The sequence below is a fragment of the Hyla sarda genome, chromosome 1 (assembly GCF_029499605.1).
Source record: "Hyla sarda isolate aHylSar1 chromosome 1, aHylSar1.hap1, whole genome shotgun sequence".
Classification (NCBI taxonomy): Eukaryota; Metazoa; Chordata; class Amphibia; order Anura; family Hylidae; genus Hyla; species Hyla sarda.
In genome coordinates this window covers 471,316,363-471,340,124 of record NC_079189.1, presented here as the reverse complement: position 1 = coordinate 471,340,124, position 23,762 = coordinate 471,316,363, and the positions used below count along the sequence as shown (strand labels likewise).

The 23,762-nt window shown below is 41.8% G+C and overlaps 1 long non-coding RNA gene across 3 annotated transcripts in view; it reads left to right on the top strand.

The window, feature by feature from the left end:
- Positions 1-23,762, top strand: part of LOC130285455 (uncharacterized) — a 115,720-nt gene that overhangs the window by 51,387 nt on the left and 40,571 nt on the right. Inside the window, exons 2-5 of one of the 3 annotated variants that reach the window (XR_008847335.1) lie at positions 8,955-9,200; positions 10,367-10,513; positions 16,966-16,990; positions 17,690-17,718. This is a non-coding gene — a long non-coding RNA (uncharacterized LOC130285455). Of the gene's footprint in view, positions 1-8,954; positions 9,201-10,363; positions 10,514-16,965; positions 16,991-17,689; positions 17,719-23,762 lie in introns of all 3 variants that reach the window. The other 2 variants (XR_008847334.1, XR_008847337.1) reach the window with 2 other exon arrangements.

The window sequence follows — 23,762 nt, the reverse complement described above, 5'->3', positions numbered from 1 at the left end:
GTGAGGAAAATAGACATTCCAAAATTTTTTTATATTGATTCCCATGTACAATATGTCTACTTTGTTTGCATCATAAAGTTGACATGTTTTTACTTTTGGAAGACATCAGAGGGCTTCAAAGTTCAGCAGCAATTTTCCACAAAATTTTCTAAATCTGAATTTTTCAGGGACCAGTTCATTTTTGAAGTGGTTTTGAGGGGTCTTCATATTATCAATACCACATAAATTACCCCATTATAAAAACTGCAACCCTCAAAGTATACAAAATGATATTCAGAATGTTTGTTAACCCTTTAGGTGTTTCACAGGAATAACAGCAAAGTGAAGGAGAAAATTCAGAATCTCAATTTTTTACACTAACAAGTAGTTTTTTGTTTTCTTGAAGTATTTATTTAAGTTTTGTAGTTATTCATAACAAACACCACCAACATGGCGAGATAAATGTAACATAGAGAACAGCACTCCCAAGAGGTCCCAGAGACCGGCAGTAAACGATAGTAAGGAGGGAGAAAACACCAAAAGGATCACCAATGTACAAAGAGGGCAACTCTGAGACCAACTAGAGAAGGTCCAACACGGACAGACAACTAGACACAAAAGCAGACACGCTTCCTGGCACCCCCCCCCCACTCCAGCCCCAACACTAACCGAATAGTAACACCCCATATTGACCTACTAAGTCAGACAAACCGGCGGGTCCGCCCAAAACAGCCAGGGGGTCCACACCTTATCAAATTTCTTAGGGCACTTACGACACGGAACATATTTATTTACCAGGGTTATCAAATGAGACAGCAGGGGGGGGGGGGGGGTGGATGTGTCCTTCCAAGTTATGACAACCACTTTACGGGCACAAAACAACAGGAAAGGAATCAACAAATGTCTGAGTACTAGAAATTAAGTCATTAATAACCCCCAATAAGCACACCATAGGGCTAAACACAAAAGGAAAGTCCAAGTGATCAGCCAAAAATCCCATCACCTGCCTCCAGAAGGCCGCAATAAAAGGACACTCCCATACTGCAGGCAAAAAAGTACCAACTTCCAAGGAGCATCTAAAGCACAGGTCAGACAGAGACAGTCCAAAATGTTAAGCTCAGCATTGGTATTATACAACCTCAATACATATCTAGATTGGATGAGCATATCTCTGCTGCTAACCACAGTTGCATAATAGGAGCCCTCCACCTCCTTCCACTGACTCTCGGGCAGACCCGGGGTATCAGCCACCCATTTAGGAAAGGCTATGGAGAAAGGACAAGGCCCCAGTGACTGGAGAAGGGCATAGGATTGGGTAAGAGGTTTAGAGAGATCCGTGGTGCTCAGGAGAAGCTCCACCTCAGAAAACACTGGGATAAAGGTCAGGGAGCCAAACTTCGTCTGATCCGCATGCCGGAGATGAAAATACCAAAACAAGGCATTCCCAGGGATGCCATAGTGTTCCCTCATTTCCACGAAGGATAGGAAAAGCTGATCCTCCCGGAACAAGTGGATCACAAATTTGACTCCATGAGCACCCAAAAAACTGGCCTCCTGTAACCCATGCAGGTGAGGCAAATGAACATTCCCCCACAAGGGTGCCCTAGGAGATACCAGAGGCTGTGGAAATTTACTCAACACCACGGACCATACTTAACTACAGTGAACAGAGGAATAGGAAAGGAAGAGTTAGAGTGATACCTGTAGAGTGTATTGGTCAGAGCTTCAACACTAACATGTTCTTATTTTTGAATTTTTACAAGGGGTAAAAGGAAAAAATGCCCCTTAAAATGTGTAACCCAATTTCTCTTGAGTAAGGAAATACCTCATATGTGAATGTAAAGTGCTCTGTGAGTGCACTAGAGGGCTCAGAAGCGAAGGAGCGACAATGGGATTTTGGAGAGTGAATTTAGCTGAAATGGTTTTTAGGGGGCATGTCACATTTAGGAAGCCACTATGGTTCCATAACAGCAAAAAAAAACAAAAAAAACATGGCATACTATTTTGGAAACTACACCCCTCAAGGCACATAACAAGGGGTACAGTAAGTCTTAACACCCCAAAGGTGTTTGACAACTTTTTGTTACAGTTGGATGTGTAAATTTAAAAAAAAATCACTAAAATGCAGTTTTTCCCCCCAAATTGACTATTTTTACAAGAGGTTATAGGAGAAAATGCCCCCCAAAATTTGTAACCCCATTTCTCCTGAGTATGGAAATACCCCATGTGTGGATGTAAAGTGCTCTGCGGGTGAACTACAATGCTCAGAACAGAGGGAGCACCATTGAGCTTTACGAGAGAGAATTTGTTTGGAATGGAAGTCGGGGGCCATGTGCATTTACAAAGCCCCCATGCTACCAGGACAGTGGATCCCCCACACATGTGACCCCATTTTGCAAACTATACCCCTCACGGAATGTAATAAGGGGTGCAGTGAGCATTTACACCCCACTGGTGTTTGACAGATCTTTGGAACAGTGGGCTGTGCAAATGAAAAAAAAAATCTGTCAGACACCTGTGGGGTGTAAATGCTCACAGTACCCCTTATTACATTGAGGGGTGTAGTTCCAAAATGGGGTCGTGTGTGTGTGGGGGGGGGGGGTCCACACTTCTGGCACCATGGGGGCTTTGTAAACACACATGGCCTTCAATTCCAGCCAAATTCTCTCTCCAAAAGCCCAATGGTGCTCCTTCTCTTCTGAAGCATTGTAGTTTGCCTGCAGAGCACTTTACATCCACCTATGGGGTAGGCTTTTTTTCCTATTACCCCTTGTGAAAATGAAAAATTTGGGATAACACCAGCATTTTAGTGAAAAAATAAAAAATTTTCATTTTCAACAGAAATTCTTCAAACACCTGTGGGGTGTTAAGGCTCACTGTACCCATTGTTACATTCCATGAGGGGTGTAGTTTCCAAAATGGGGTCAAATGTGGGTGTTTTTTTTTTGTGTGTGTTTGTCAGAACCACTGTAACAATCAGGCACCCCTGTGCAAATCACCTCAAATGTACATGGTGCTATCACTCTTGTTGCATTTTACATCCATATATGTGTAGGGGTATGTGTATATGTAGTGTTTTACTCTTTATTTTGTGTAGTGTAGTGTTTTTAGGGTACATTCACAAATTTGCTGCATCTCAAACTTGCAGCAAGAAGCTCGCTGTAAACTCCCGCCCATGTGATTGTACCCTGTACATTTACATGGAGGGGGCAAACCTCCAGCTGTTGCAAAACTACAATTCCCAGCATGCTGTGACAACAGAAAGGCATGCTGGGACTTGTAGTTATGCAACAGCTGGAGGCATACTACTAAAACTTCCAGCATGCCCTTTGCCTGACTGTGCATGCTGGGGGTTGTAGTTATGTAAAAGCTGGACGCACACTGGTTGCAAAATACTGAGAGTTTGTTACTTAACTCAGTGCTTCCCAACCCGTGTGCCTTCAGCTGTTGCAAAACTACAACTCCCAGTATGCATGGTCTGTCAGTGCATGCTGGGAGTTATAGTTTTGCAACAGCTGGAGGCACACGGGTTGGGAAACACTGAGTTTGGAAACAGGCAATGTTTCCCAACCAGTGTGCCTCCAGTTGTTATAAGTTTTGTAAGTTGTGAATTGGACCCTCATACTTTTTTCAGTTCATCCCACATATGCTTAACCAGAGAAAGATCTGGGGAATGTGGAGGCCAAGTCAACATCTTAAACTGTTCCTCAAACCATTCCTAAAAAATGTTTCCATAGTGGCAGGGCACATTATCTTGCTGAAAGAGGCAGTTTCTATTAAAGGGGTACTCCGGTGGAAATAATTTTTTTTAAATGAACTGGTACCAGAAAGTTAAACAGATTTGTAAATTACTTTTATTAAAGAATCTTAATCCTTCCAATACTTGCTGTATACTACAGAGGAAATTCTTTTCTTTTTGAATTTCTTTTTTGTCTGTCCACAGTGTTCTCTGCTGACACCTCTGTCCATGTCAGAAACTGTCCAGAGCAGCATAAGTTTCCTATGGGGATTTGCTCCCGGACAGCTCCTGACATGGACAGAGGTGTCAGCAGAGAGCACTGTGGACAGACAGAAAAGAAATCCAAAAAGAAAAGAATTTCCTCTGTAGTATACAACTGCTAATAAGTATTGGAAGGATGAACATTTTTTAATAGAAGTAATTTACAAATTCATAATCCATGTAAATGCTAGGTCCCAAGGTTTACCAGCAGAACATTGCCCAGAGCATCATACTACATCTGCCAGCTTGCCTTCTTCCACATGCTATTCTGTTGCCATCTCATGCCCATGTAAATAATAAAGTTAACATGTAATTGATACCTCATGTTTTGGTATTCCAAGGCTTCTGCAAATGTGATATGATGCCCGCAAGATATAAAAGGAGGCCCAATAATCCACTATTCATCCCTGAGTCAAGTAGCTCTCTAGGGCCACATTTGGGATATTTCTAAAAGCTTCAGAACGAGGGGTCTAAATGCTGAAGTACATTTAAGACCTTGTTTGACAGAAATCTTTTTATTATGCCTCTGAAAAAGTGATCTAATTGGTTGCTATGGGTAACTATACCACTTTTCCTATGCACAGGTTTCAATAAATTTCCACCATGAACCTTCTAATATCCTAATAAGAAGTTAATGGCTGTTTAACAAATTATGCCAATATAAAGTAGAAATATTGTAAATGTAATTTATGTGGCATGACTATCTTTCAAGCAGAAAGTTTCAAATTTAGGACAAAGCAAATAAAATAAATAAATAAATAAAGTCCCAACATTTCTGAGTTTTTCACAAAAACGTTAAGGGTAACAAGCAGCAGATTTAACCATATATAATGCTTGACAACACATTTTATATGGTAAAATCTTTATCTTCACCATCCCTGGGGGACGTTTTTGCCCCCAAGGATGATGAGGATATGAAGTTTCTCCCAGCCTCCCTGTAAGTAGCCCCCTGGGCGGGGAGTTATATTTACTGGGTCCCGTCGCTCCTGCCATGGTCCCACCCCTCTTGGCTTGATTGACAGCCCGTGTCATTGCTCTGCTCCCTAAGCAGACAGAGCAGAGTGGTGATGCAAACCATCAATCAAGCCAAGGGGGCGGGATCACAGAGGGAGCAACGGGACCCGGTAAGTATAACTCCCCACCCAAGGGACTATTTACAGATGGCCGAGGGAAACTTAATAATATATATCCTCACTATCCATAGGGGCAAAAACATCCCCCGGGGATCATGAGGATAAAGATTTGACCAAACAAAACGTGTTGTCAAGCGTTATATATGATAAATCTGCTGCTTGGTTCCCTTTAAGTGTAACAACCAAAATTACCAATAACATAAAGTACAATGTCAGATTTGAAAAATAGACTTTGGTCCATAGGGCTGAAAATGGCTGCATCCTTTAGGGTTAAGCAGATGCAAGAAGTCAGGAAAAGGAGTAAGGTGAATTTGTAAAAATTCAGTTCCTTTACAATAAACCAGCAGGAAGCAACAATGAAATATAGGAAACTGAAAAATAAATGTGTTTATAAGTAGTATTATACTTAAAGACTGTATGATAAAATCTCATTTACTGTGTATTCCTTTAAATAACACAAAAAGCAATGTGATTTGGTTGAGAATGGCTAGAAAATGAAATATAGAGCTAAATAAATGATAAACAAAATGTTATATTTTGCACTGCCCAGCTCACTAAGTCAATAAATCTCACAGTGGGGTCTTGGTGTAAAAACGGAACATACACGGAAATTTTATTGCCACGCATAAATAACAGATCACTGTCACATAAAATCAGCTGCTGAAGGAGCTCACCCTGTGTTTTATATTAAATTCTCTGTGAACAGCAATTTATAAACAGTGATCTATAATGATATTTCAACAATTGAGGTTCTTCGGTAATTTAGCACCTGAAGATGTAATATTTTGGATACAGAACCAAAAGTGTTATATTTTGAAGACTTTCACGATAAAAGAAACATTCTAGAGGATTCTACAAGAATAGAGTATACATATAACATAAAGATCTCAGATAAATATTTGACAATAAACTATAAACTCTACTGTACTTACAAGTGCAAGGTAATTGCTACAAAAGCAAAAAGGACCTTGGGATGTGCCAAAAAGGAAAAAGATGCACATGATAAGGACATAGTTTTATCCCAGTCCAAATCAACAGATAGAATTAGCGTGTCTTGTGTACTTTTAGTGTACAAGAAGGCCAACATTGCAATATTGGCCTTCTTGGGTACGTTGTAGTAGCACGTTAAATTATCAAAATTGGGTAAAAATTTGTGGTAAGCAGGGGTAGAACAGAGTAGCTATATTTATGGAAATCTTAAAGCGTACCTGTCATAGTGCAAAAAAAAAGAAAAAAAGTGATATGTTACTCAGGACCCAATCCTGATCATGTGCATATAATTTTTACGTGTCTCGGGCCTATATATCTAGAGATATAAGCATTTGTCTGCTGGTGAGTTACTTTTTCATTGTGCAGGCTGGAGGGGGCGTGTCAGTCTGTCTCCCTCACAGGAGCAAGCCTGTGCAGTCAGCCAATCAGTACTCTCTACTCTGTAACCCTTTCCTCTCTGGTTTTATGCTGTGTCAGAGGAAGATACTTGGAGCTTGCCTGCAGTAATCAGAAGACATTATGGTGAATTCATAACAGGATAAAATGTATAAATATAAGAATAGATCTTTATAAAATTAGTACAAGGATTTTTTAGATAAAAGTACAGCATTTTTATGAATACATGTTCTATCTGTTTTATCTTCTCCTAGTAAAGCTGGATGCTAATCAGCATAGCTGTCACTATGTGTGTCATTCATCTTTCACAGACTCCTGAATGTCTGATCAACTTCTTTGTCATTCAGGAGTCCGAGAAAGCTTTGACTATTTCAGCATGCTGGGAGTTGTAGTTTAGTAACAACTGAAGCTGCAATGTTTGTAAATAACTGTGTTAGAGCAGTGTTGCCTCCAGCTGTTTTAAAACTACAGCTCCCAGCATGTCCGCACATCCTTTATCTGTAGTTTTGCATACACAATAGAAATCTCCTATACTGGATACCGGTATGCTTTACGGCCGGTATCCAGTATGCTGTAAAATCTAGACTAGTCTGTCTGGCTAAAAGACAGGCGACCCCTAGTGGTGGCTATTTTGAGCTTGAATTTCAGGTGAAATTTAAAAAACATTTTAACAGGTGTATATTGTGAAATGTCATATTATAATGAGTCCTGCAATATATGAAAAGTTTTTAACAATGACAGTGCCTCTTTAAAGGCTTTTATGTTCCAGATCAGGTTGCACAAATGTCAAGTTCATGATGCCAGAAACAGGGTTGTGCATGTAGCCTGGAGTGTATGATAAGGGTTGTAGTATCATGTGACAGGAGTGGTGCAACCTTTTATTTTAAAATGTTTTTTCACAAACCACTTCTTCAAATAAGTTGTCCTCCATATACAAGGCCCCGGGAAGAAAAAAACCTGTAAAGCCAAGGTTTAAAGAAAAAACAACAAAGAAAGAAACCAGTCTATAATATTTCATAATAGGTAATATAGTACGTGAGATACACTTTGTAATTTTGGAGCAATTGGTAAATCGTCATCGGTCACAGTCCAGAAGTATTTGTAGATATAAGGCTGCTTTCACACTATAAAATTCATCCGTTTTAAAGATCCATTTGATGTTCCATTATGAAAACCCTGAAAATCGGCCATTAAACGTCCGTTAGAAAATCCCATTATAGTCTATGGGATTTTTACATTATGCGTTTTAATCCGTCATAGTCCGTTATTAATAACGGACATTATTTTGTGACGGAAGATAGTAATGGAAGAAATAGTTCATGCACTATTTCTTCTGTTCATTCTCCCATCACAAAATAACGTCTGTTATTAATAACGGACTATAACGGATTAAAATGGATAATGTAAAAATCCCCTAGACTATAATGGGATTTTCTAACGAACGTATGGGATTTTCTAACAGATGTTTAATGGACGATCTTCATGGTTTTCATAACGGAACATCAAATGGATCTTTAAAACGGATGAATTTTATAGTGTGAAAGCAGCCTAAGATTGGTTTTGCTGAAACTTGTAGGTCTACTGAGATTTAGACTTGTTTCTCCTTTGTGGTATTTGTCAGACTCAGAGGCTAGGTCCACCCTGGGTGAAATGTTTCCTCCATGGTGTAGTCTGGATTGTTCTCCATTGCACTTGAGATGAAATTGGCACTATCACTTCTCTACATGATGTGAAAAGTTTTTTCATCGGTTGGGTTCTGAGTGTTCAGTCCATAACCGATAGCTAGAATTTGCTGAGAGAAAAGTTTGCTAATCGAGACACCCTACAATGTAAGTCTATGGGGGAGATTTATCAAAGCCTGTGCAGAGGAAAAGTGAAGCAGGTGCCCATAGCAACCAATCAGATTGCTTCTTTAATTTTAAAGAAAAATAAAAGAAGCAATCTGATGGATTGGTATGGACAACTGATCCACTTTTCCTCTGCACAGGTTTTGATAAATCTCCCCCTATGGGTTTATCTCGGTCAGCTGCACTTTTCTCCCTACTTGTTTTATCAATTTGTCAGGATCTGTACACTTAGACCCCCGGCTAATCAAAACCGTTGAAATGTCTCTAGGACATGACAAATATAATTTCAAGTGACAGGTGCACTTTAATTTAAGGATTTTGACTAGCTTTAAAGACCTCTTTCCTCACTTATGTTTCCTCAGGTAATCGGAGACATGACTTTCTCCAGAAAGGATGTCCCCAGATGTGAATCTGTTGCTGACTAAGCTGTGTCAGTAGGGATAGCGCACCTAGTCTTCCTTTGCCCTTATGAATATGTGTTTCTCCTAAATGCTACCTCTTGTCATACCTATATAGCAGGACAGGCTTGGCAAAATAGGTGATATAGTACGTGAGAGCAATATGTCACATGTCTTAGGCTAAGTTTCCACTTGTTTTTTTTTCTGGCAGTTTTTGGAATACGGCCACTGCAGTTTTTGAGCCAAAGTCAGAAGTGGATCCAAAAGGGAGGAGAAGTACAAGTCCTACCAAGGTCAGAAGTGGATCCATAAGGGAGGAGAAGTACAAGTCCTACCAAAGCTCTTACAGTGAGAGTAGACTTTTGGGTAATAAATATTAACCCCTTACACTATATTTCTGTGCAATATGTTGTAGCACAGAAAGCCTGTCTGTCTGCTGATCCTGTCCATCTACAAGGTAATTAAGCTTTATAAAGTTGGGAAAAGATATAAAAAGATATTTAATGCCTCAAAAAATGCCAATGCCAATAATGTTCAATCACTCTCCATACCAAGTCAAGATTAGTTAGACCCAGAAAGATTTCAGCCACAACTTTCAGAAATCTTTGCAGAGAAATGGATGGATCTCACAATGCCGCCCAATTTCCAGGCTAAAAACTCCCGATCGCAGTGGGCCTTGGGACCTGGTGTGAATAACAACTTTTCACATGTCTTAGGCTACGTTTCCACTTGTTTTTTTTCTGGCAGTGTTTGGCATACCGCCACTGCAGTTTTTGAGCCAAAGTCAGAAGTGGATCCATAAGGGAGGAGAAGTACAAGTCCTTCCTTTACAAGTACAATGTCCTATTCCTTTTGAATACATTTCTGGCTTTGGCTCAAAAATTGCAGTGGCAGTTTTCCAAAAACTGCCAGAAAAAAAACCAAGTGGAAACTTAGCCTAAGCCAAAGTTGTTTTGCATGACCCCATAAGTGCCCCACTGCAGCGCGGACTGGAGCGGACCAGCTCCAAGAATCCAACAATTAGAACAAAGCACAGTAGCTCAGTATAAAATATTTTAGTCCTTTAACAGACATGAAGTGTAGCATGTGACGCATTTCGGCTGTCTTGCGCAGCCTTAGTCGTACCCTTCAAGTACTTATCAGCTGCTGTATCCTGCAGAGGAAGTTCTTTTCTTTTTTAATTTCTTTTTTGTCTGACCACAATGCTCTCTGCTGACACCTCTGTCCATGTCAGGAACTGTCCAGAGCAGGAGCAAATCCCCATACCAAATCTATCCTGCTCTGGACAGTTCCTGGCATGGACAGAGATGTCAGCAGAGAGCACTGTGGTCAGACAGAAGAGAACTATACAACTTCCAGTGGAGTATGCAGCAGCTGATAAGTACTGGAAGGATTAAGATTTTTAAATAGAAGTAATTTACAAATCTGTATAACTTTCTGGCACCAGTTGGAAATACTATTTTCCACCGGAGTACCCCTTAATCAAATGATTCCATATGTAGTCAGTATGTGTATATATATATATATATATATATATATATATATATATATAATTGTACATAAACTTACTGCACACTGTAGATTTTTATTCCTTTTCTAGAAGTTTTTTTTATGTACCAGCAGTGGGGCTATGTAACTGTCTAGATGAGAGTTAAAATGATCTACTTAACCTTCAAGCAAGTAGAACTTCTGGATCAATAGTCTAACAGATGGACTTATGTCTGGCATGGCACAGAAGGAGACTAACAGGACGTGGCAAGATGGCAGAAGGTGAGGGCAGGTAACACAGGTGCAGGGTGGGAAAGGTAGCAAGGAACAGGTACACAGTAACAGGGACACATACTTTCACTATGGCACAAGGTAACCAAATATCTGGCAGGGAATAAAGGGAGGAGCTGAAATTTAAAGACAGGGTGCAGGTGTAGTCACTTAATTAATTGAGTACTGGCCCTTTAACCCCTTAAGGACGCAGGACGTAAATGTACGTCCTGGTGCGGTGGTACTTAACGCACCAGGGCATATATTTACGTCCTGTGCATAACCGCGGGCATCGGAGCGATACCCGTGTCATGCGCGGCTGATCCCGGCTGCTGATCGCAGCCAGGGACCCGCCGGCAATGGCCGACGCCCGTGATCTCGCGGGCGTCCGCCATTAACCCCTCAGGTGCCGGGATCAATGCAGATCCTGGCATCTGCGGCAGTGCGCGATTTCAATGAATGATCGGATCGCTCGCAGCGCTGCTGCGGGGATCCGATCATTCAGAACGCCGCGCGGAGGTCCCCTCACCTTCCTTCTTCCGGCTCCCGGCGTCTTCTGCTCTGGTCTGAGATCGAGCAGACCAGAGCAGAAGATCGCCGATAACACTGATCTGTTCTATGTCCTATACATAGAACAGATCAGTATTAGCAATCATGGTATTGCTATGAATAGTCCCCTATCGGGACTATTCAAGTGTAAAAAAAATGTAAAAAAATGTAAAAGTAAAAGTAAATAAAAAGTGAAAAATCCCCTCCCCCATTAAAAAAGTAAAACGTCCGTTTTTTCCTATTTTACCCCCAAAAAGCGTAAAAAAATAATTTTATAGACATATTTGGTATCGCCGCGTGCGTAAATGTCCGAACTATTAAAATAAAATGTTAATGATCCCGTACGGTGAACGGCGTGAACGAAAAAAAAAATGTCCAAAATTGCTACTTTTTAAATACATTTTATAAAAAAAAATTATCAAACATTTATTAAAAGTTTTTTATATGCAAATGTGGTATCAAAAAAAAGTACAGATCATGGTGCAAAAAATGAGCCCTCATACCGCCGCTTATACGGAAAAATAAAAAAGTTAGAGGTCATCAAAATAAAGGGATTATAAACGTACTGTTATGATTCGGCAGGCTGGAGGTGGATCCTCTGTGTCAGAGAGGGATTGGCGTGGACCGTACCCGTGGACCGGTTCTAAGTTGCTACTGGTATTCACCAGAGCCCGCCGCAAAGCGGAATGGTCTTGCTGCGGCGGTAGCAACCAGGTCGTATCCACCGGTAACAGCTCAACCTCTCTGACTGCTGAGACAGACGCGGTACAAAAGGACAAGGCAAGAGCAAGGTCGGACATAACAGAAGGTCAGGGCAGGCAGCAAGGGTCGTAGTCAGGGGCAACAGCAGAAGGTCAGGAACACAGGCTTTGGACATACACTAAACGCTTTCTCTGGCACAAGGCAACAAGATCCGGCAAAGCAGTGAAGGGGAAGTGAGGTTATATGAGCAGGGAGCAGGTGGAGGCTAATTAGACTGATTGGGCCAGGCACCAATCATTGGTGCACTGGCCCTTTAAATCTTAGACAGCTGGCTCGCGCACGCCCTAGAGAGCGGAGCCGTGCACGCCAGAACGTGACAGTCGGGGACCGGGACGGGTAAGTGGCTTGGGATGCGATTCGCGAGCGGGCTCGTCCCGCTATGCGAATCGCATCTCCGTCGTGAGTGTCAGTGCAGCGCTCCCGGTCAGCGGGTCTGACCGGGGCGCTGCAGAGAGGAGAACGCCGCGAGCGCTCCGGTGGAGGAGCAGGGACCCGGAGCGCTCGGCGTAACACGTACTAATTTGGTTAAAAAGTTTGTGATTTTTTTTAAGCACAACAATAATAGAAAAGTATGTAATAATGGGTATCATTTTAATCGTATTGACCCTCAGAATAAAGAACACACATCATTTTTACCATATATTGTACAGCGTGAAAACGAAACCTTCCAAAATTAGCAAAATTGCGTTTTTCTTTTTAATTTCCCCACAAAAATAGTGTTTTTTGGTTGTGCCATACTTTTTATGATATAATGAATTATGTCATTACAAAGGACAACTGGTCGCGCAAAAAACAAGCCCTCATACTAGTCTGTGGATGAAAATATAAAAGAGTTATGATTTTTAGAAGGCGAGGAGGTAAAAATGAAAACGTAAAAATGTAATTGTCTGAGTCCTTAAGGCCAAAATTGGCTGAGTCCTTAAGGGGTTAAATGTAAGAGCTCCGGCGTGTCCGCACCCTAGGAGGCGGAGGCGCGCGCGCCGGGGCCGTGAGGACACGGAGGAACGGAAGATGAGGGAGGTGAGTGACGGGCTGGGATTCACATGCGGGTGCATCCCGTGATGTGAATCCCAGCCCCGCCGGCAGCAGAGACATGAGCAAAGAGCGCTCACACCCGGCGTGTCCGGCCGGAGCGCAGGCGTTACAACTATATTGCTTGGTGTACAAAAATCGGGCTGTACTATTAACTAATAGAGGCAAAAAAAAAAGAAAGAAAAGAAAAACCCTAAATACTTGCAAAGCTTTCCAAGAAGCATGGAGGCCACCTTCATATGATGCCTACACTTTTATTTTATTTATTTATTTATTCAAATATCTCTTTTATTGTTAACAGAATATTTCTAAAGTATTATTACATAACAATATTATTCATATTGTCACAATAATTGTCACAAACTCCAAAAATGGGCTGGACAAAATTATTGGCACCCTTTCAAAATTTTGGAAAAATAAGATTGTTTCAAGCATGCGATGCTCCTTTAAACTCACCTAGGGCAAGTAACAGGTGTGGGCAATATAAAAATCACACCTGAAAGCAGATAAAAAGGAGAGAAGTTCACTTGGACAACAGAAAGAGGAGAAAAGAACTGTCCAAAGACTTGCGAACCAAAATTGTGGAAACATTTTCAACAATCTCAAGGCTACAAGTCCATCTCCAGATATCTAGATTTGCCTTTGTCCACAGTGCGCAATATTATCAAGAAGTTTGGAACCCATGGCACTGTAGCTAATCTCCCGGGGCATGGACAGAAGAGATGAATGAGAGATTGATGAAAGGTGTCAACGCAGGATAGTCCGGATGGTGGACAAGCAGCCCAAAACAAATTCCAAAGATATTCAAGCTGTCCTGCAGGCTCAGGGAGCATCAGTGTCAGCGCAAACTATGCATCGACATTTAAATGAAATGCTATGGCAGGAGACCCAGGAGGACCCCACTGCTGACACAGAGACATAAAAAAGCAAGACTACATTTTGCCAAAATGAACTTGTGGAAGCCAAAATCCTTCTGGGAAAATGTCTTGTGGAACGATGAGACCAAGATAGAGCTTTTTGGTAAAGCACATCATTCTACTGTTTACCAAAAACGGAATGAGGCCTACAAAGAAAAGAACACAGTACCTAAAGTGAAATATGGTGGAGGTTCAATTATGTTTTGGGGTTGTTTTGCTGCCTCTGGCACTGGGTGCCTTTAAATGTGTGCAAGGCATCATGATATCTGAGGATTACCAACGGATTTTGGGTCGCACTGTACAGCCAGTGTAAGAAAGCTGGGTTTGCATCCGAGATCTTGGGTCTTCCAGCAGGACAATGACCCCAAACATACGTCAAAAAGCACCCAGAAATGGATGGCAACAAAGCGCTGGAGAGTTCTGAAGTGGCCAGCAATGAGTCCAGATCTAAATCCCATTGAACACCTGTGGAGAGATCTTAAAATTGCTGTTAGGAAAAGGTTGGTGTTGGGAAAACGCCCTTCCAATAAGAGAGACCTGGAGCAGTTTGCACAGGAAGAGTGGTCCAACATTCCGGATGAGAGGTGTAAGAAGCTTATTGATGGTTATATGAAGCGACTGATTTCAGTTACTTTTTCCAAAGGGTGTGCAACCAAATATTAAAGGAGTACTCTGGTGCAGAGTTTTCCTGCTCCGTCCTGTCCGGGCTGCAAAAAAAATGAAAATAAACCATCTCTCACCTTCCTGGGTTCCCGCGGAGCGCCACTACAGCTGATGGGTCCTCCGGTCCATCTTATTCATACTTCCGTGTGAACGAATCGTCACATGGCGCTCAGCCTATTATGGGCCGAGGCAGAACATCGCGGCGGCCGGCGATAGGCTGAGCGCCATGTGACGCTTCGTTACACCCGGAAGTATGAAGAGGATGGACCGGAGGACCGATCAGCTGTAGTGGCGCTCCGCGGGAACCCAGGAAGGTGAGAGATGGTTTATTTTCATTTTTTTTTGCAGCCCGGGCAGGACGGAGCAGGAATACTGCCCCAGAGTACTCCTTTAAGTTATGGGTGCCATTAATTTTGTCCAGACCATTTTTGGAGTTTGGTGTGACATTATGTCCAATTAGCTTTTTTTCCTCCCTTTTTTGGTTTAGTTCCAATACACACAAAGGGAATAAACATGTGTATAGCAAAACGTGTTACTGCAATCCTTTTCTGTGAAAAATACTTAATTCTCTTGAAAAATTTCAGGGGTGTTTAAACATTTACGGCCATGACTGTATATGTAAAAGAGTGCCCAACCTCCAACATTGGTCAGATTCTTAAAAACCATGTGAAAAAAGAAGAGTGGGAGTCCCATCGAGAATACAATCTATACCTTCATTTTTATAATAGGATATTATGTGAGGTGTAAGGTAGATGAAGGTCGTCCCTTTACGTGGATAAATGAATGCACAATGGAGAAAGGAGTCCCAGCACTCACCAAAACTTCAAACAAAATAGTCGTTTAATTCTATATCCTCAATAAAACAGGACATCGTCTGCGTGCGATCATGTTAACAGCAGAGGAAGGATTAAGGTCGAAACGTGTCCTGTTTTATTGAGGATATAGAATAAAACTACTATTTTGTTAGAAGTTTTGGTGAGTGCTGGGACTCCTTTCTCCATTATTACATGAGGTTTGACATGCCAAAGAAATAGCTTTATACAGTGTCTTTATGTACAATACAACATAGCAAACTATTTAGTGTATATGTGCACCAATAAACAATTTCAACTAATATTGTCAGAGAAATTGTAAAGAAAGCTTTATGAATAAGTAGACAAGCTGTGTATAAGTAAACGTCAGCTATAAATATTGTTCGAGCACCATCACAGCTCTGTTTCTCTTTTTTTATTTATATGAAAGGTACAAGAAATGTGCCAGACAGAAATGATAACCTTCTGTCTTCCAATTCTGTTAAGTCTGTTTTATCCCTTGTTTATGTTTTCCATTTTGTCGTTACTAATTTATGAGATCGTACCTTTTTATTGACAATTTTCTACTGGTGTTCAAACAACATAAACTATTTTCTGCTGACTTTGTATCAACTTTTTATTACATGAATTATTCAGGGTGGTCACCTGACTTACTTTTGGGAGCTATAGTATGTCTAATTCATAATCAGGAGTCAAAATTATAGAAAATTTGTCAGAAATATGTCCCACCCATTAACAATTGGGCCCCACCTCCACCACTTTGAGCATCATTTTAATGCCATAATGTGTTTTTTTGATTGGCCAGACCTTGTGATGCCATTGGCCACTTCTGATTCATACTGAAGTGCAAGCCTAAAAGCAAGTTTTCTCGATACTAGGGCAATATTGTAACTACACAGTGGTGCTTCCTAAAAGATATCTAACACTGCAGTGCCCATACAATTATTAGTGGCTTGGCCATACCATAGTTGTCCATTTTAACATATGCAAGGTACAGGATACCTATAATACAATATTATGTACTTTTTACCATCCTGCACTCATGCAGTAAAAACAGTTGCATTTGGAATGGTATAAACATGTTTCAATGTCAAGTTGTAATACAGCTTCACATATTTCGTAATTCTATCTGTGTCTGTAAAAACAATATCAACCAATTTGACTGTTCTTGCTGCACTCAAAGAGTGTTTTTTTTCACCATTTTTCATCGTCCCAGACTATGAATAACCTCCATATGAGCTGTAAGGCTATGTTCACATGGCGAGAATGTCTTCATTCCCTAGAGACTCCTATGCTATTCCAGAGACTGCTCATAGGCGGCTATGCATACCCTGCGGAGTCTGCAGGAAGAATAAACAGGTTAATTCTTTCTGCTGACATGTGCATAGTGCAACGGAATCCCATTGAATACAATGAGACCCTGCTGCTCTGGAATCTCCGGCGGAATTCCAATGTGGAATTCCACACCGAAATTCCGGACATGTGAACATGGCTTAAGGGTTGCCACATTTGGTTATTGGTGAGAGTTGTTATGAGCACGCAAAGGCATGAATAGATGTTTCACCTACTTGGGAGTAAAAAAGCATCTCAATGGCTCTTTTTACTTAAATTTACAACCAGTATTTTTTATCTTATTTTAGCATGCTATGATATTCCATAACTCAGTTTTTATGCTCCTTCATTTTATGTTTATTTTTCATTTTCACTTTTTTCCTAACATTCTATTCAGCACAAGTTGATATATTTGTTATTGGGTAAGTATGTTGGGGTGTTTGTAGTACCATGTAAATCATGTAAACCTTACAGTCAGATGTAACCTATTCATTAAAGAAATGTGTGGAGGTCATGTAAATCCATGACATACATTTAAGAGAGAAGTAAACACAAAATCAATGGACATTCCCCTTAGACAAATTGTATTTTTTTTACAGTTCAATCCCTGTAATATCCAGATAGGTCTAAAGTTGTAAGAGCAGGTTCACATGTGAGATAACATATGTATGTATTCATATAATTTGAATCCTATCAGCATGACCTTCTAAGACGGAGAGCATGAAGGGAGAGAATTCCTGAATAAACTCATAGTTGGGGGAGATTTATTAAAACCTGTCAGAGGAAAAGTTGCCCAGTTGCCCATAGCAACCAATCAGATCGCAAGATTTTATTTTGCAGAGGCCTTGTTAAAAATGAAAGAAGCGAGCTGATTGGTTGCTATGGGCAACTGGGAAGGTTTTGATAAATCTCCCCCTATAGTATATAATGATTTGTTTTAATTTATCCCAAAACTGAATTTGTTACTTCCATAAAAACTTAGAAGGTTCCCAGCAGACAATACCACATGGTCCATCTAGTCTTCCCTTGTAATATATCCCATTTTATGTTACAGATAGGAATATCAAACTGATGTACACTTGATTGTCAATGACACTAACCCTCTAATATCTATCCTTCAGCAAACTGCAAACCCATTGGACGATCCAAGGTACTGTATAAGTCATAATACCTACCTACACATTGGGGGTCATTTACTATTGTATCAGGTTTTTTTTACTCCCGACTCCTCTTTCCCTTCACATTTACTAAATTGGCGCACATTTAATGCGCAATGCTTATTTTCGCGTGCACAATGTTTTTTCGGGCGCAAGACATAAATGAATAACCCGAGCGGGAAAAATTCCAGTCACAAGTACAGGGACTGTCCAGGCATGCTGGGAGTTGTAGTTCTGCAACACCTGAAGGGCCAGATGTTACAGAACTGCAACTCCCAGCATGCCTGGACTGTGTGGGCATGTTGAGATTTGTAGTTTTGCAACATCTGGAGGGACACAGCCTTTGGCTGTCTGGGCATGCTGGGAGTTGTAGTCTGGAGGCAGCGGTGGAGGCTATCGTCACTGCTGCCTCCACCGCTGTCCCCGCCTGATGCTTACTGCAGGTCCCGCTGCCATGATGATGCCGCCGCAGGTCCCGTCTGCAAGTCCCCGCAGATGCTGCATCCGATATTGCCGCCAGGTACCCATAACCCCAGCCACCGCACCCATCTTCTCCCTGCTCTGTCCCGACATCCAGGGGCTGGTTTGAATGGTAACTCACCCCCCCCCCCCCCCGCCTCCAACTGCCATTGGTCAGTAAGTAAACTGAGCAATGGCAGGGGATAGGAGGGAAAAAAATCCTGGTTGCAGGTTGTGGGTTTTATAATGGTAAAAACCCGACTAGACACTTATCCCCTATCCTGTGGAGTTAAAGGAGTAGTCCAGTGGTGACCCAGTGGTGAACAACTTATCCCCTATCCTAAGGATAGGGGATAAGTTGCAGATCGCAGGGGGGGTCCGACCGCTGGGGCCCCCTGAGATCTCCTGTACGGAGCCCTGACAGCCCACGGGAAGGGGGCGTGTCGTCCTCCGCACGAAGCGGCGGCCGACACGCCCCCTCAATACAACTCTATGGCAGAGCCGAAGTGAGGGGGCGTGTCGGCCGCCGCTTTGTGTGGGGGTCGACACCCGCTATCTGGCCGGAGAGCTTGGCCCCCGTACAGAGAGATCACAGGGGGCCCCAGTGGTCGGACTCCCCGCGATCTCAAACTTATCCCCTATCCTTAGGATAGGGGATAAGTTTTTCACCACTGGACTACCCCTTTAAGTTGTCTTTTGCAGCAGATGTCCTTTAAAGTATTAACAACAAGTCTTTATTACCAGACAAAAGGACCAACTTCCAATAGAATGGGAGTAGGTATACTGTATATAGATAGCATGATAAAAGTAAAACTTTACCTTTATTTTTTGTTGTAAATACATATTGTTGGTTGACTTGCCATTGAATTTGGATCATTTTGCTGTATTTGCCCATACAGCTATAAGGCTCCCACACAGTAATAGCATCCTCTTTGTGCCGTCACACACTAATAACACTTATAACACAGACATTATGCTTTCATTTGTTCCCTTATACAATAATATTACCCCCTCTTTGTGCTCCAATACAGTTGTAGTGTTCCCAAATAGTGGGTAGGTAGGGCCCCCATATAGCAGGAATATTGTAGTAATGATTATAGGGGGAGATTTATCACTGTATTTAGAGCTGCCCTTTTTTCTTTAATTTGGCACATGAAATTTTGTATGCATTTTTTACAACTTTTGTCTGTACCCTAAAAATAAAAAAACAGCCTTTTAAAGGCAATTTCAGTTTTCACTTTGCAGAGGTCACAGATTTATCAAGTTTTAACATGCTGGCATCTCAGGACAAGCTGGCCTGTCCTAATTAGCAGGTACTTTACACATTAGGATGAGCTGGCTAGTCCTAAAGGTGACATCAGTTGCTGATGCTTACAGGTATAGGTCGCGAGACACTCCGCCACTCGCCCTTCCCATTCCGACACTGTAATTTCATATTCCCCACCAGGAGCTGTGATAGGTAATTCGGCTATGACTAATCGCAGGTCCCAGAACGGGTGATATATATATATGATGTGGTCAGTGTGACTGTAGCATGTATAGGGTGATAGCTCCCTCTGGTCTTCATCCGGGCCCCACAAAACGATTGCGGGTCCCCAATGGCAGCCGTTGCAACCGGAGGTCTGACAATGGCCTCCATTGTCATGGCTACAAAAGCCGATCAAACTCTGCCTGATACAGATTCTAAATCAGCTCTTGGTTAAAAATATGAAATCATGCACTCTCTCTGCCAGCCCCATCCGAGTACTGCATAACGGGTGCTATAGAAGCTGCGGTTGGTGTGACCATAGCATTCATAGCAGGGGTCCCCAAACTTTTCACTGTCCAGTTCTGCAGGTTCACTGTCCCTCAAACCGTTGGAGGGCCGGACTATAGGTAAAAAAAAAAAAAAACTATGATTAAATTCCTATGCACACTGCATATATCTTATTTTATAGTGAAGAAACAAAACGGGAACAAATACAATATTTAAAATGAAGAACAAGTAAAGTTAAATCAACAAACTTACCAGTATTTTAATGGGAACTATGGGCCTGCTTTTGGCTAATGAGATGGTCAATATCCGGTTCCATATTTGTCACTGCTAGTCGTAACAAGTGATGCAAGTGTGCATCAGTTAGTCATGATCTGGTTGGAGATTTCAAATGTTTACTTCTGGAAAAAGTCTGTTCACAGACATAAGTGCTGCCAAAGATGGCTGCCATTTTGAGTGCATGGTTCCTGAGATGAGGATATGTCTCAGAGGGGAGAGATGCATAGAAATTATGAAGTCTGCTTGACTTGAATGCGTCTTTCAGAGAGTCACAATTCTGCAGTTCAGCCAGTTCCATTTGGTAAATTGTATCCACATGGGTTATGGAAAATCCGTATCTCCTGTTCATGGAGATGAAGCTCTTTAAATTAAATTGGAACTCCTTTTGCAATTTTTCCAGTGAATCCACACCTTTTGTTTGGTAATGGAACTTTGAATTTTTTCTCCACTTGTTTGATGAGGGGGCCTAATTTTACTTCAAATGCTTTGACATGTGATTGCATATCACAGATGAGCTTCCCCTTTCCTTGAAGTTGCACATTGAAACTCTCTCTGTTACATCAATCAGTGCCCACCACCGCATCCTAATCAGTGCCCATCACCGCAGCCCAATCAGTGCTTGCCAGCTCAGCCCAATTAGTGCTCACCAGCACAGCCCAAGTAGTGACTATGGGATGTGGGTGTCATCTGTCTCACCTCTTTGGTTTGGATGCTGCCAACTTCCTCCAAGCTGCCTCTGCTCTAAAAGACTGTGGCTGCGCTGTGATGCTCAGTCTTTCACGTCTCTGATGCTCTCTCTCCCACGAGCCAGCTACAATTTCCACGATCCAGTGCTTCAGCCGGCCAGCCAATCGGCGGCGGCCGCCCCCTCTCCCTCTTCCACCAATAATCGTCCTTCTCATGTAGAAAAAAAAAGTTACAGACAGGCAGCGGTGGCAAAAACACCTGGCAGGCCGGATAAATGTCCTCGGCGGGCCGTATGTGGCCCACGGGCCATAGTTTGAGGACCCCTGATCTATAGGGTGACAGCTCCCTCTGCTCTTCATTGGCACCCTCAAAGCGATCATGGGTGGCCAATGGTAGCCATGGCAACCGGAGGTCTGACAATGGCCACCGTTGTCATGGCTAAAAAAGATGATTAGACCCTGCCTGAGACAGAGTCTAATCAGCTGTACTATGCCTCTCAGTGTAACACTGATAAGCATAGGCAAAATACAGTGCAGTACTGCACTGTATTATTTGGGGGATGGGGGGAGTAAAAAAAAAAAAAAAAAGTAAAATTTTTTTTTTTTTTTAATATAAAAAAAATGAGTGGGTATATAGTAGGCAGGTAGGTAGACTTGTCATAGAGTAGGTAGTTAGACCCTCATTCAGTTGATGGGTATCTTTTCCCACAAAGTAGGTAGGTAGGTTTGGTAGGTAGGTGCACCTCTAATATGGCAGCAAAAAAAACCTGACAACCTGGAACTCACCTCTTTTTATCCCAATGCCAAGCACTAGGTTCCTTCCTCTAGTCTACTGTTGGCAGGGCGATGCAGGAATGTCCCTGTGACATCTACACGGCGAAGCTGAGATTCTCAGCAGATCCCAGCCTTTGTAGGCCACTGGCTTAAAGGTCATCAAATATTGAAAATAATTATACTCATCTAGGTTCATCATCTTAATAAATGGAAAACATACATGGATTAAAAACACAATACATTAAAGCCTAAGACACACACTCGTATGCAAAAATGTATGTATAAATTAGTGAGATATCTATTTGTTGGGACTGACAATACTGCCATTTTTATATGACTTTCAAGATCTCAGTTGCCATATAGGAGCCGCTATCTTTTCACAGAGGCATGTATTGTGTCAGAACAGCCTATGTATGCATAGCTACAAAGCCATCTCCAAATGGGGCCGTCTTCTGCTGGACCTTTGGGTCCATTATTGTATACTATCTCTAGTACTGTAGTGGACTAGTCTGGCATGATACAGGCTGTTATTTATATCAGAATTTTTCCACAGGATATGTTATCAAGCGCTGATTGGCAGGATGCCGACACCAAGCCCCCCCCCACGCTAATCAGCTCTTCGGCACCTTGGACTATACATGGAACAGGGCCAGTAGCCATGTGCCTTTTATTGTACAGTAGTTGCACTGGGTAACGGTAGCTCAGCTTCCATTGAAGTGAATGGGGGCTGAGCTGAAGTTACCTGGTGCCACCAATATACAATGAATGGCACAGGGCTTCTGGCCCTATTCACTATATAGTAAACAGCTAATCAGGGAATACGGGTGTTGGAACCCTGCCGATCAATTATTAAATAGGCCATGATTCAAAAATTCCTAGAAATCCTCTTTAAAGGTGTATTCCAGGCCAAAACTTTTTTTTATATATCAACTGGCTCCGGAAAGTTAAACAGATTTGTAAATTACTTCTATTAAAAATACTTAATCCTTCCAATAGTTATTAGCTTCTGAAGTTGAGTTGTTGTTTTCTGTCTAACTGCTCTCTGATGACTCATGTCCCAGGAGCTGTGCAGTTCCTATGGGGATATTCTCCCATCATGCACAGCTCCCGGGACGTGACATCATCATTGAGCAGTTAGACAGAAAACTTCAGAAGCTAATAACTATTGGAAGGATTAAGATTTTTTAATAGAAGTAATTTACAAATCTGTTTAACTTTCCGGAGCCAGTTGATATATATAAAAAAGGTTTTGCCTGGAATACCCGTGATCCCGCATCATATCGGTTCGTCCCGACGCTCATCAACGGCCTGGACCCGCGGCTAATACCACACATCGCCGATCGCTGCGATGTGCGGTATTAACCCTTTAGAAGCGGCGGTCAAAGCTGACCGCCGCTTATAAAGTGAAAGTGAAAGTGACCCGGCTGCTCAGTCGGGCTGTTCGGGACCGCCGCGGCGTCCCGAACAGCTGACAGGACACGGGAGGGCCCTTACCTGTCACCTCAGTGTCCGATCGGCGAATGACTGCTCCGTGCCTGAGATCCAGGCAGGAGCAGTCAAGCACCGATAACACTGATCACAGGCGTGTTAATACACGCCTGTGATCTGTGTAAAAGAACAGTGTGTGCAGTGTTATAGGTCCCTATGGGACCTATAACACTGCAAAAAAAAAGTAAAAAAAAAAAGTGTTAATAAAGGTAATTTAACCCCTTCCCTAATAAAAGTTTGAATCACCCCCCTTTTCCCATAAAAAAAATAAAACAGTGTAAAAAAATAAAAATAAACATATGTGGTATCGCCGCGTGCGTAAATGTCCGAACTATAAAAATATATAATTAATTAAACCGCACGGTCAATGGCATACGCGCAAAAAAATTCCAAAGTCAAAAAAAGCTAATTTTTGGTCACTTTTTATACCATTAAAAATGAATAAAAAGTGATCAAAAAGTCTGATCAAAACAAAAATCATACCGATAAAAACTTCAGATCAGGGCGCAAAAAATTAGTCCTCATACTGCCCTGTACGTGGAAAAATAAAAAAGTTATAGGGATCAGAAGATGACATTTTTAAACGTATAAATTTTCC